The 14,462-nt window shown below is 46.4% G+C and overlaps 1 protein-coding gene across 2 annotated transcripts in view; it reads left to right on the top strand.

The window, feature by feature from the left end:
* The window catches only part of FAM107B (family with sequence similarity 107 member B), a 137,822-nt gene that overhangs the window by 57,640 nt on the left and 65,720 nt on the right, over window positions 1-14,462 (top strand). Inside the window, exon 1 of one of the 2 annotated variants that reach the window (XM_060659288.3) lies at window positions 1,322-1,496. The exons of the other annotated variant lie outside the window; for it this stretch is intronic. The gene's annotated coding sequence lies outside the window, so the exon portion shown is untranslated. Of the gene's footprint in view, window positions 1-1,321; window positions 1,497-14,462 lie in introns of those variants that run through there. 2 annotated transcript variants of the gene reach the window in all.

The raw sequence follows: 14,462 nt of genomic DNA, 5'->3' as shown, positions 1-14,462 counted from the left end.
GCTGGGGACAGTTGGGAGAGAGACCACTGCCAGGGTATGGTTACACACCCCAAGGGCAGTTGTGGCAGGGCGGGTAGGATGGGGAGGATCCCTGTAGGATTCCTAGGACTTGGGGTTGGCTCCCTTGTGAGGAGTGAATAGAGAATTTAGTCTGGATCCCCAGTTCTGGTTTGGTGGCTGGTGGACCCATTAATTACAGAAACAACACAATCCAAGGACAGGGAGAAAAGAAAGACTCAGAGGAAACACTATGGATAAAGTTCACACAGCCTCTTACTCTCTAAATCCTGTGGCAGGTGATTCCACCCCTCAGTGGGCTTCAGGGACCTAAGGATGGCCAGGCCCTTAAAGGGCTGGCTTTAGAGCATCTTTGGAGTAATTGTTTACTGAAATCCATAATTGATATAACTGTTCTGTGTGATCATGACCCACGCTCTTTAGTCTGAAAAACTTCCCAATAAATAAAACCTTATGCGTCTGTTGCCAAGAAAATTAAAAAGCTTTTGATTTAAAACCCATGAACCTGTCCTTGTTTGCTACTCTCAATTTCTTAGTTTTGTACCTGTTGTGATTCAGGCACATGGTAATCTGAGAGTCTTAGGGTTGGGCAGAGAAGCAATTTGCTGTAAGAGAGCTGTAAAAAACGAAAATCAGAGAAGGGAAAAAAAAAGGTGAAACAAACCTTTCCTCCTTGTGCACAAATCAAATCTCCAATTACTCTTTGATGGGTGGGGACAGGGAAGGAATCTAGGTAAATTTCCAGGTCACCGGGTTTCAAGTCCTGGTTTGACAGTAAGTTTATACAATTAAACCTGTTTCCTCCCTGATTTCTTCTGTGACATATTTGTAGGATTTCAATGGGGACAGTCTCGCTAAACCTCACAAGCGTGGAGTGAAGACAGAGGCCAGACACCCACGAGCCGAGAGCCGAGTAGTTCAGGGGAGAGACCGAGACAGAGAGAGGTGGGGGAGAGAGAGATCTTTAATTGTGGGCTCCGGGAACGTGCTCCCGCCACCTTCGATTTCCCATTTCTCTCTCTCATCTGGTGACACTTAGTTTTTTTTCTCCCAACATTCCCTCTCCTCTTTCCAAGTTTCTGAAGCCAATCAAACTAGAACAACAGAAGGAAAACCTCCCGGAACCAAATCCCCAGACTTTCTCCGAGCTCCCCGCCTGGCGTGGCGCACTCCCCTCGGGCCGCGGCGGTCCCAAGCGCGGAGCCCGCAGCCAGCGCGGCGGGGCGGGGCGGGGTCTGGGCGGGGCTTCCGCAGTCGCGCCCCGCCCCCGCCCCGCCCCGCCGCTTAATTCGGAGCCGCGGGGCCGCGGGGTGTGAAAGAGCCGCCCAGCGCTGGACTGGCCGCCGCTGCCGCCGTCGTCAGAGCCGCCGCCCGCGCCGCCTCGGGGCCGCTCTGAGCTGCCGGGTCGCTGGGCGCCGCCGCGGCCGCCCGGAGCGAGCGCCGGGGAGGGAGCCGCGCGCCTTTGTGAGCGCGCCGAGGTAGGTTCGCCTACCGCACTTACTTTGCACACAAAGACTGGGAGCTCGGGGGAGGCGGGTGCGCTCCGGGGAGACTGCGCGGCCGCCCGCCCTTCCCCGACCCCCGGCCCGGGGGACCCCAGGGCGGAAAGGGCCGCCGGCTTTCCCTCCCCGCGGCCGGCCGTGAGAGCGGCGCGCGCGGTGGGGCGGGGGTCCGTGCGTGCGCGAGAGGACGACGCGCAGGGCGGTGGGCGTGCGGGGAGCCCCGGTCGCCCCGCGCCGTGCTCGGTGAGGGCCTGGGGTGCAGGGCTGGGGCGTGGCAGGGCCCGGTGCCGTGCCCCCCCGCCCGAGGGGTGCTAGGGGAGGCGGGGCGGGGGGCGCCGCGAGGAAGGGGAGCCCAGGCGGCCGCTCGGCTCGGCTTATTGTTGCCTCCTCGGCCCTGAAAATGGAGAGACCCTGCCTGGAGCGGGATGCGCTGCCCACCGGGTGCGCCGCGCGCGGCCAGATGCCGAGCCCTCGGCGCCCGGTTGCCCCTCGCTGCGCGGGCGCGCTCGGGGTGGCCGGAGCGGGCTCCGGGGCCCGAGCGAGCCTGTGCCTGGGCAGACAAAGGAGGGGCCGAGGGGGGTGGGGGTTGCCCCGTTGCTTTAAAGGTGACTGTCGCACTGTTTCCAAACAGTCTGCAAGTAACTTTTCCATTTTTGACTCCTTTCCGTTGCTACTCATCCAGTAAACCCGGTATGTATCTTGGGCGGCGTCTGCACCCATTAAGTCCTAGAAATTTGGTTCCCATAGTATCTCGCTAAGCATCTTCGGGTGCCTCGGGGATCACATGGATATGTGTGGCCAAGTTTTGACACGCTGTGTAGGGGATGGTAAGAGCCACTTCTGAAATATGAAGAGGAATCCTGTTGAGGGTATAAATTGCAGATCTTACTCTGAGCGGCAAGATACCATACCCTTCCTTCTTCAGAAAGACTTAAGTCAGTGACGGTAGAGCAAAGATCTGTGATTTGAGTATGATATTAAAGGGAAATACAGAAAAACGGGATGCTTGTTAGACTTTACATTCTTTAACCTGAGGATTTCTCACCAACGGGGGTGTTCATTTTCTCCCCTGACCACGTTGCCCTGGCCATGACTTTGGAGATCTTAGTTATCCAAGTTGCTTTAAGTTGAAATAGTATCTGGGATGGCTGTCTGGAGATTTCTTAGTAGTTTCAAGTTGAAAACTTTCAAGTATAGAATTATGTACGTTTATTATAAAATTGAAAAAAAAAACAAAAACAGAAAAGAAGGTCACTTAATGTCTACTGCCCAAACATACCCTGAGGATGAAGGCATTTTAGCTTGATTTATGGCTTGGCAGCCATGGTGTGTGTGTGTGTGTGTGTGTGTGTGTGTGTGTGTGTGAGAGTGAGAGAGAGAGAGAGAGAGAGAGAGAATAAATGAGTTACTGATTCTTAATCTTTACCAGTCACATCAGATTGAAATATATCCATAGTCTACAATAGTGGTTAGCCACTTTCACACAGAATTAATACCAACAAGTTGTCTGAAATATATTTTCTTATAGCCTTACAAGAAACCACCTGTACAGAAGGGGGGAGGGAAGAAATAGGAAAAACAAGGTAGTTTCCACTTAATTTGGAAGAATGAACTGACAGAAAAGTTTTAGGGACTGTGTTATTCAGGTTTCAGGACTAGTTTTGGACTATTTTAAAAAAAGGTATTTCAGCTTTTAAAATATTTAAAAAGTAAAATCCTCTGATTTCATAAGAAATGTTGATGGAAGGACACCTTTTTTGTAGAACAAGGAATGATAGAGGTTTTATAGCCAGATATAGGTTTACTTCAGAAAGACTTTGCCTTGAGAAAGTAAAAAAAAGGATTTCCCTGTGAGTAGTGAGTGGTTTTGAGTGCATGTGTTCTGTAAAAAAAAGCCAAAAAACAACACATTGTTCAACCACAGATTTGGCACTGAATGCTTTTATTACGTACTTCTGTTTACCACTTGTAAAGTTTTCGGACATTTCATTTCTACAATTTCCACTTGGAAAGTTTCTGGACATCTTCATTACTCCATGCAAAGTAAAAAGAGGTCTTGGAGACAACTGTTTAGAAGTAGATTGATCGTGAGGATGATGCAGTCCTTTTCGAAGTTAGAAGAACTTACGAGAAGGAAGTTGTGGCTATGAACTATCAGGTGCATTCTTTGTTCCTGTTCCTAACTTGGGGCCTCTTTATCTGCACACATGCTTTAGAGGGAGCTTTTGCAGCTCAGTAGTGACCTGTAAGTCAGGGTGTGAAGTTTATCGGGAGAAGTACATTGTCTGCTGTAATGATCAGCGTTCCTTCAGAAATAATGGGGCCTTTCCACACACAGAAGTCAAAAGAAACTCAAATAGGACATTTCAGAATTCTAGATATTATTTTTCAACCCTCCTGTGTCCTTAGACTACTTAAGCACTGTAAACGCAACGTAAACCCAGCAGGACTAGAGGTCAGAGTTGAGTAGCTTTGTTCTTTTTCAATAACGTTTCTGGGGGTGGGGCGGCAGGGGCGTAAAATTTGGGAGTGGTCCAGTGTTAAGGGCTTGCTATGGCTGTTTGTGATGGCCAGCCTCTTGCCCCTGTGGACTGCAGAAACCACTCTTGGGGATGTTTAAAAGTAGACTTGGTTTATGTTTTAGGGAAGTGCTATGGGAAATCCTGTTCCTGAACTGTGGTAGGATGGGTGCTCTTATTCATTCATTTCTTTGATTTCTTAATTGTTTAAAATGTCACAATTGAAAAGAATTTATGGAAAAGATTTATACTGGTTTTCCGTGGGAGTGGTTTCAGGGTAGAAGACTTTTCTCTGAAAAGAACGTCTACAGTAGAGTCCTGTTGTGGCTTAGTGTTCTTGTTAACGTCCGGTCTGCACCTTCCTCCTTCCAGGATTCTCTGTGCAGAATGTGGTTAAAAATGGATCAGGAAATTTGGTTCAGTAAGATCTAGATTTCAGGCATTTGTGGAAGTCCCCAGATATGTTGGGGGGTGGCCACCCCTCTTGAAGTCTAGAGAAAGTAGTTGTGGACACTGGCCTATTTCGCATCTCACTTTGGGCATCTGTGTTGAGAAAGCTTCGGTGCCAATGAGAAGTCTGTGTGAACCACAGCCCAAGGCCACGTGGTTCTCAAATGACCCGATGAGGCTTCATTGTCTTGTATAATTTCCTTGTCTTGGCCTATTTTTGCTTTTCCTTTGTGAAAGCAAATCATTTTTCTCCCCTTTTCCTTTCTGGTGCAGAAAGTGCCGGGCCTTATCCATCTGAACTTTTCCTTATGCTCAATACTGAGGACACTCGGCTGAAAAGGAGTTGAAGCTTTCTGATTTCATTTCCCATTAGTAAAAGAAATAATTTGGCAAGCTGGTGTAGGTTGCCATTTAGCCTTGGCAAATCTGCGAGGGGCTGTTTCTAAGGCTGGTGGGGGAAGCTTTGCTTTTCATTCACTCCTTCATGTAACAGACATTTACTTAGAGCCTCTTCTGTGCCAGCTCTGGCCTCGCACTGGGTGTATTGTAGTTGACAGCGGATGCGGTCCCTGTCCTCATGGCGCGACAGGTGAGGACGCTGTTTAAAGAATTGCACAACATTACACAGACATGGTTCAATGACAGTCATGTTAAGGGCTGTGAGGGGAAAGTAGCTCTTGGTGAATTAAGGTGTCTCCGAAAGAAAGACTAAATCCCAGCCAAGGCTGAGGGGTCGTGTTGCTAACTCAAGGCGAAGGCTGGGGAGAGGCATGGGAGGGAAGTGAGGGTGCTTTGCTGAGGGCTGAGCAGTTTAAGAGCAGGGTGGTAGGGGTGGGGGCTGAACCCAGGAGGAGGACCTTTCATTTTTGTTTGGAGTGTGGCTGAGGGGTCGGGGCGCTTTGTGGCCCTGATCCAGGAGAAACGGGGAAAGGATGGTGTTGTCCCCATGTTCTTGTTGGAGGTGAACCTCAAGAAACCAGTTTGGGGACATGGGGTCCTGACCTGAGGGATTCCCAGGAGCTGAGGGCTAGTGTCATGCGCGGAGGGGGGAGGGGCACTGACTATGACTGTGGTGACCAGAAGTTCTGTTCCAGATGAGAAGATAAGATGGGGTTTGTGGGGAACTTGTGGGAAGACTTAAGAATGTTTTCCAAACTCTGGTGAGCTCTAGGAGGGAAAACGGAGGGGAGAGGTTCAGAGAAAGGAATGTTGCTTTAAAACTAGGTGAATGCATGGGGCGCCTGGGTGGCTCAGTCGGTTAAGAGTTGGACCCTTGATCTCGCCTCGGCTTGGGTCATGATCTCACGGTTCATGGGTTCAAGTCCTGTCCGTGCTGACAGTGTGGAGCCTGGAGAGATAGTCTCTCTCTGCCCCTCCCCCACCCGTGTGCGCATGTATACTCTCTCAAAATAAATTTAAAAATATTAAAAATAGAATAAAACTAGGTGAACACCTTAGCTGTTCTAAAGATTTCATTTAAGGGGAAGCAGTGGGTGCAGAGCACTTGGAAAGCAGTAGCCATCGCCTATGCTCTGTGGTGATGTGTAGGTGGGGAAGAGGAGGGAGGCATGGTTTGGTGACAGTAATGTAGCAAAGTCTTGGGCTTCTGCAGTGTGAAGAAAACCCTCCTGTAGAGTCCGCGAAACAGCAGGGGCCTCTGGGCTGCCCACAGTGCTTTTCCTGCTTGTGCTACTGAATCATAAACTCCGTCGTTAGAACCAGAGGTCTTAAATAGGAGGGATGCCCAGCCTAGGCAACTTTCTGGGTTGAAGACGTGTTGTGATGTCTCCTCAGAAAACAAGAATGAGAAAATGCGGGTTAGAGACCAGCTGTCTGCTTCCTGGCTGGTTGTAGGTACGTGTGATTTGGAGGGCTCTTGATGATCTTTGCTGTTGGCAGTGCCAGCTTGTGTTGCTCCGAAGTTTCTGCGGGGACCACCCTGCTCACTCCCGGCCCTGGGCTGGAGGGTGGGACTGGGGAGTGGGGTGCATTTCTTAATGTGGGGTAGGGGAGAGGTTTGGAGCTTTAAAGCCAGACATGTCCGAGTTAGAATCCAGGCCCCAGCTTTGTGACCTACAGCAAGTTACAGAACCCTTAGGAGCTCTGGTATTCTCAATGTGTGAGATGAACTTAGTAAGACGTACCTCCCGGCACAGCAGGGGCAAATGCAAGGTCATGAAGCCCCAGAGGGTCATGGTTCCCGACACGTGACTGGAGGCTGTTGTGCCATTGCCTGCAGTCTTATAATTCTTATTTTTAGTAACTCCGTGGCCATGGTGCCAAGATGCGGGACACCCCCCTTCTGCTCCGCCCCCCCCCCCCCAGTGGTGCCAAGATGAGGGACCCGTAGGGAAGGGGGAGGGACTTCCTTCTCCCTTTTCTCCTCACCTGCCCTCACCTAGCTCCTGGTAAAGATAACCTGGCTCTGATATTAGAAATGACACGTTCTATTCTATTTTTGGACACAAGGTTTGTCATAATGAAGTGTATAGGAGAGAGGGCTGTGACTCTGGTGTAAACCTTTCTGAGTCATTATTAACATAAGAAACGGAGAGCACACTCCATAAGAGTTAAGGTTAAAACTTAACATTTTATCCAGGCACCTGGGCCTGCTGTATGCTGATGAGCCTATGAGACTGTACAGTGAGTCATGTTATAAATTCCTGCAGTGTAAATAATCAGAAGTTGTTTATGAATGTCTAATGTGGATGAATTAAAATTCCCATGTCCTGGAGGAAGTTAAGAGTGTCATGGTGGATATGTCTATGTAGAAAGACGTTCTTTATAATATTGTTTTCCCTTATAACTTAATTTCATTTAAAATAGCTAATGCTGTGGTCAGATTTCTTATTTTTCTTCCTTTTTTTAAAGGACACACAAAATAGTGTAGTGTGTTGGAGAGAGAGAGACCTAGATTTTTAAAATGTTCAGAATCCTAGGGGTGCCTGGATGGCTCTGGTTAAGCGTCCGGAGTCTTGATTTCGGCTCAGGTCACGATCTCATGGGTTCATGAGTTCCAGCCCCACATTGGACTCCATGCTGACAGTGCAGAGCCTGCTTGGGATTCCCCCCCGCACCCCCCATCCCTCCTCCCCTGTTCCCTCTCTTTATCTCTCTCAAAGTAAATAAATTTTTAAAAATTAAAAAAAAATTTCAGAACCCTAAGCGCAAGCTCCCCACTAATTAGTACAGTTTCTGAACAGGTCATTTATTTGCTTTTCATCTGTAAAATGGAGGCAGTCACACTTGACTACCTCTTAGAGCTGTCTTGTGGGTGAGGTCAAGTTTGCATGCTCTATAGCTGGTGAGTTCTGCAACTCAGGGAGTTGGTCCCTGCACTGGGCGTGAAGCCTACTTAAAAAAAAAAAAAAAGATGGAACCATCAAGACTCACTAATGGATTGGAGCTAATATTCAAGAGGGAAAGAAATCTTCAATAACATCCACACTTTTAGCCTCAGCAACTGCACAAAGGGTGACTCCATTTATTGATATGCAAAACCCTGGGGGTGGGGGCAGAGGGGAAGGGAGGATGATGCAATGCTCACAGCAGCCTCTGAAAGTAATCCTTTTAGATTCCCATTTCACAGATGTGGAAACTGAGGCTTAGAGAAGTGAAAAGTTTGCCCCGGAAGGAAGCTGGGTCAAGATTGGGATCCAAGTCTGATCCTGCCAGGCTTGCATTCTGAACTGTTTTTGCTATGTTCTGTAAAATACCTGAATTTGCTGTTATCACGGAGTGGTATGAAATGCCTGTGCAAACTTTTTGGAAACACACCTCTTTTATTTTATGGTAGTGTAGCTTTATTGAGATATAATTTACATTCACACAATTCACCCATTGTCAGTGTGCAGTTTTATAGTGTGTAGTTTATGTGCTTGAACAACTATCACCCCAGACCCGTTTTAGATTCTGCAGTCCAAGGGCAGCTGGGTGGCTCAGTCATTTAGGCGTCCACCTTCGGCTCTGGTCGTGATCTCGCAGCCCATGAGTTCAAGCCCCACACTGGGCTCTGTGCTGGCAGCTCAGAGCCTGGAGCCTGCTTCAGATTCTGTGTCTCCTTCTCTCTCTCTGCCCCTCCCCTGCTCATGCTCTGTCTGTCTGTCTGTCTCTCTCTCTCTCAAAAATAAATAAGCATTAAAAATTTTTTTTTAAAAAATGGATTCTGCAGTCCATTCCTGTTCCCATACCCAGTCTTCGGCAGCCACTCATCTTTCTTCTGTCTCTAAAATTTCGCTTTTGTAGAAATTTCATCCACACATAAGAAATCACACAACATGCGGCCCGTTGTGTCCTGCTTTGTATATTTTAACAGAATGTGTTTGCAGCTCACCCACTGTTGCACAACGCATCTGCTTTTGAGGAATGTTTTTTGCCTTTGTCAGAAAGAGGTGCTTTTTGCTGATGAGAATGATTTCCACAGAGATGGGCCTTGAGAAGATGATGAAAATAGTAATAGCTGGCATTTACTGAGCATTTATGTTATGCTGGGCGTGGTGGTGTTCATGGTCTTCTGTGATCTTCTAAGTGATTCTGTGAGGCAGGTAGCATTATTCGTGTTTGACAAATGAGACACTAAAGCACAGAGAGATTAAAAAGCTTGCCCAAGGTTTACGATGATGAAACTTGGGGCTTCTGTCTGCAGAACCGCGTCTGTTTTCCCTGGACTCTGTTGTAACACTTTTGACTTTCTAGGCTCAGAAAGGGTTTGGGATCCCAGTGGGGGTAATGCACTTGCCAGGTAAATCCAAAACTATAGCTTTAAGGAGAATATCTGCTCTGCATTTTTATTTTGGCATTGCCATATGGAAACTATAGCGTCTAAAAGTGATTCATTTGTGAAGTTGCTTTCTTCTAGGCATAACGTAAGGATGGCACCAAATTAAAAACACATAATTATGTCATTAGAGCTTGTGTATTTGAGTCGTATTTTAAATATTATGTTTACCAGAAATGCCATTTTTGTACAAACTGTCCCCAGGCTACTGCCTTATTAATGGATGTAATTTAATTAGGCATCATGCATTTTTCAAGATGTTTATATAATTATATTATACATTAATACATTTTCCCCTCTTTGTAACAAAATCTGTATTTAAACAGTATTTTTCCCTGTTCACATATAATTAGTATTGGAGGATTTCATATTCCCTATTGAAGAATTCTTTGTGTGTATCCCTAATATTCTGAAAATTTTCAAAATGTTTTAAACACCTCCTATGTGTTTTTCTGTTTATCTTTTTTTTTTTTTTTTTTCCCCCTAGATTGTCAAGGAGCTTGGTAGGAGCTGGTTATATAATTTTAGCCATCATGAGTGATAACCTCTTAGGCATAAGGACTAACTTTACACCAGGATTCTGCCCTTCGTTTCTGGGGAGACACTTTTTACTGGCCCCGTAGCTTCCTCACTTTCTAAAATGGGATCACGGCATTGTTAAACTAACTGCGTGAAAGTGTAGTACCTTTCATTTTTTAGGGATTTTTAATTATGGTCCCTGTTTACTAAGTTCAAAATAGCAAACATAAAAGCTGCTCTTTATTTTAGAACACATGGTTTTAAAGAGTGAAACAATGATACTACATTTGGATCTGAAAAGATTTCCCTCTGATCTTTAAAAGTCTCCATAGGGTTAGAACCACAGGGGCGTCTGCCGCGTTTTAAAAGAAGATTAAGTGGTGAAATGACAGGTGTTTGGAACTGGCAAAAGGGGACGGCCAGTGTTCTGCACCCATTGGGAGGGGTTCCGCGGAGCTGCAGGTGAAAAGCCCTGTGCCTTGAGCTGGAATCTTTGGGAAAGTGGGGTTTGGGGACAGAGCTAGAGACTCACAGGTGGCAGTAAAGAAGCCGCATCTTCAGTTGCCATCACCGTCGGCTCGCGCTCACTGTTTGGCTGGCCGGACAGCATGCGTCAGCTGTGGAGGCCACCAGCGTGCGGGGCTTGGGAGTTGTAAACAGGCCCTGACCTGTTTGTTCTTCCATTCCAGGCTTGCTTCTGACTGGCCCTACTAGCCTCGAGGAGAGGGGATGTTATATGGGAAAGACCAATCAAATAAAATTAAAATTTCAGGGAGTAAAAATTGATGGAGCTGTGTGCCCTTTACATTATGTAAGTTACACCTCCAATAGATTTATTTATTTATTTATTTATTTATTTATTTATTTTATTTATTTATTTTGAGAGAGAGCAAGTGGGGGAGGGGCAGAGAGCGAGTGAGCGAGGGAGGGGGAGAGAGATTCCCAAGCAGGCTCTGTGCTGTGAGGGTGGAGACTAACTTGGGGCTTGATCTCACGAACCTGTGAGAGCGTGACCTGAGCAGAAACCAAGAATTGGACTGAGCCACCCAGGTGCCTTTCCATCAGATATATTGAAACAAAGAAAGGCGAGAAGCCAAAAGAAACTCGACAGAACTCTCCAGGCAGTCAAGGCGGTAGGTAGAGGACCGCTCAAGACTGCAACAGGGAGGTTGCCACTTGGGTGTTGGTCCTATGTTTTCTCCCAGTACACAGGTAACTTGCTTCGAATGCTGATTTTCCTGCTCAGAGCAGTGACTTTATGCTTTTTACATGAATGGGTTTCAGATGAAGCTGGGGGCTGTTGGAAACCTATTGGCAAAAATTGTTAACTAGAGGAACCTGTAAACTTCTTCTTTGGGTAACCCCAGGAACTGCCTCTTTTTCTACCAACTGTGAATCTTGTGAGTCTTCCTACCTGAGGGTTTCCTCTTCCTGTACAGGACCTGGTGGGGCCCAGCCATCCGTACCCTACTTTCTGCCGATGCGCCCTTTCATCGCGGGGTGCCTGAACGTGCAGTTCCAGAAGCATCAGACGGCAAACGGTGGTGGAAACCCAGGGACCTGTAGAATTCCCAACTCCCCAGTGTAGCTGTCCACCTGTTAACTTAAAAATGTCTTCTACAGTAGGTTTCTTCAGACTGGGTTCAGAACAGAGCCCACACTTGCATTTGATTGTGAGCATCCTGAAGCTTTTTAACTCTGGAGAGCTCTTCTGCCCCACCCTTCTCTCCCTAAGCTATTGATTTGTTGAGGAATCAGGTCAGTTGTCTTGGAGAGTGGCCCACATTCTGGACTTGGAACATTAAACCTGTTCCACTCGTCTCTGTAGGTCTGTACACCGGAAATTAGCCCTCGAGCTGGATTAGATTCATGTCCAGTTATTTGGGTAGGATCAGTTTGTTGGTGGGGTTGTGTATTTCACATTGCACCATCTCAGGAAAACGGGTGTCTCCCTTTCGGTGATACCGTGGCGGGTCACTGCGTTCACGGGGTGACTACTTGATCCTTCCACTGTGAATTTCCACTTCGTCCTTTCCCCTAATGTCTGTTAGTCCCTGTTGAGGACTCTTACCCAAATCACGTATTTCATGAGAGTTTGTTGATTCTTCTTTCTTCATGAACATGGTTAGTGAGAGGGATATGGAATTTACACTGGCCAGGGATCAGGGAAAGCCAGCCATGTTGATGCAGCTTAGGGACGTCTAGAGGATTAATAGAGAAGCAAAATTGGTCTGGCTTCATCCAGGTATTGTGCGTGAATACTTCTTATCATTAGAGCGAATTGCCTTTTGCACAATCTTTTATGAATGCTACTGTGTCAGGTTAATTTTATTGTAAGTTTTGCTTAGTTAGCAGCAGCATTAAATCCTGTCCTGTTGCTTACATAACTTGGGTGCCTGGCCGCCGCCTAAATTAGGAGCTTATAATGTGGGTTTGTGATCGAATTCCATGCGATGGTGCACACCATGGCAGATTATCCTTCTGAATAGTCACTTTACATCTCCTGACGTGTAAGGACATTTAAGCCCCATCTTTCCTTAGAAAAGGTAAGTCATTGATGAGTTTAAAACAGCGGGAGGAGAATGATAAATCTGAATTAGTTTAGTTTCTCTTCCACCCTGATTTAAGAGAAATAGATTTAGTGGCAACTTTTTGACTTCATGGTTAGGCTCAGAAGGGATAGATTCTTGCAGTGTTTCCAACAGGAAGTAATTGAGAGCTCCTTTGAAAGGAGGGTAGTTATGGCAAATGAATTTGATTTACATAAGCTCCATCGCTCCAGGACACGGCACACACACTATACCAGCATTCTGATTTGGGGACAGCCTCGTTTGAAAGCCACTCGAAGGGCAACACATGGATTCTTTTGCCACGTATTCCTTTTTTGCCACTGTGTGTTCCTGGAAACCACTTGTGAGAGGGATCGTCACGAAGCAGGTTCTGGGGTTCCCATAAGGCACAGTCTCACACTGTGCAGTTGTGTTTATGGTCACACACTTGGTATCAATCAAGTCATGGCTGTGAACGATAAATCCTAAAAGAAAGGTGTGGGTACCAGAAGCCTAAAAGAGTTTGAAGTTGTTAACCACGTCACGTTGTCAGAAAGGGTTTGAGCTTGGAGAAGCCATGGAGATCAAGAGATCATCTAACCCAGACTCCTCCTTTGTTAGTGAATGATCTGATACTCAGCCACGAAAACCAGCTTGCCTCAGACCACACAGCTCATTATGGGTGGAGACGGAACAGAGCTCAGTCCAGAATGACAGTCACTAAGACTCAGTGTTTCTTGTGCACATGCTAAGTGCTTTATGTGTGTCACTCTTTTGATCCTCATCTCATGACTCTATTTTACTGAGGAGGACACTGGGATCTAGAGACCTTGAGTAACTAATCCAAGACCACATGAAACTCTTATATGCTTGCTCCAGAGAATGTGTACTAGCTACCTGTGGCACCGCCTTTCTTCACCCCTTCTTTCTTTTCCCCCTTCCTTCCTTCCTTCCTTCCTCTTCATGATTATTTTTTAAACCATTATTCTTTACTAAAGGGATGCCTTATTCCTTATGGCCCATAAACATTACCATTCTAGAGCCTTCTACATACTCTAAAAATTTACATTAAAAATCTATAAGCTCTAATTTATTGCAAATATGGCCAATGGAAAGTGATGCACTTGCCGTAATAAGTATTTAAGTAATTAATATGTTTATTTAGCAAGTAGTTCTGCTTGGCTTCTTAGCATGGTGAGCTCTTAGGTGATAGATTGTTTAGGACTTAAGAGATACCTAGGTAGGTTTGAGCGGGTGGCTTTTTTCTTTTGACAAATGCCCTGTGCCAACCCACAGCCTTAAAGACATAATTCCTTTGATCATTACTCACAACAGATTGCCCCTCATCCTTTAACTGCTTGAAACCATCTCCGAGGCACTGGCTGGTGGTGGGGTCTGGGAAGCAGCAGTTTCTGGGCTGAGAGCCTCGCCCTCTCCTGCTCCTCCTCTTCCATGTTGGGTTTTCTGAGCATTAGCCTCTTGCTTCTAATGAATGAAAGATTCACCTTTTTCTCTGTCCACACTGTTCCCGAAGAGCCTGGTGTGGGTGCCACAGGGGTGTTCATTAGACCAGTTGGTCTGTGTTAACTGAGTACGCAGGGAGGGGGAATGCAGAGACACTGCTAATGACCGGGGACATGTCCCCTTGGATGTCTCTTGTACTCTGCTCTGTTGGTGACTTTAAACAATTTGCAGTAAAACAAAAACACAGTTGGCTTTGCAGCTGTCCGTATATATGCCCAGAATAGGGATTTTTTTGTTTTGTTTGATTTAAATGCTTCTAAATTGCATTCTTCGTGAGCTTCCTGTTTGATTTGTACAGCTGAAATCTGTAATGATTGGATCTACCAAGACTTTTTTTTTCCTTCTTTCTCCATTTGTGCCAGAAACAAAACAGCTTACAAATAGTCCGGAACATGTTGCATACATGTGCTTCTTGGTGAGCCCTAGCACATAGCTGACTAACTTCACATCCTGCCTATTTATAGCCTCTTCAGAATAATTGTAAAACGTTAGATATTCCCTCTACGAACCTCATGTAGATAAACACGACTCTTTAAATGGAGACAAATGAGTTTTTACTCATAGATGTTTCCCTTGATAATCCTCTTTAAATACACACCCACCA

This window comes from Panthera onca, chromosome B4 (assembly GCF_046562875.1).
Source record: "Panthera onca isolate mPanOnc1 chromosome B4, mPanOnc1 haplotype 2, whole genome shotgun sequence".
Classification (NCBI taxonomy): Eukaryota; Metazoa; Chordata; class Mammalia; order Carnivora; family Felidae; genus Panthera; species Panthera onca.
This window is presented reverse-complemented; position numbering and strand designations above follow the sequence as displayed.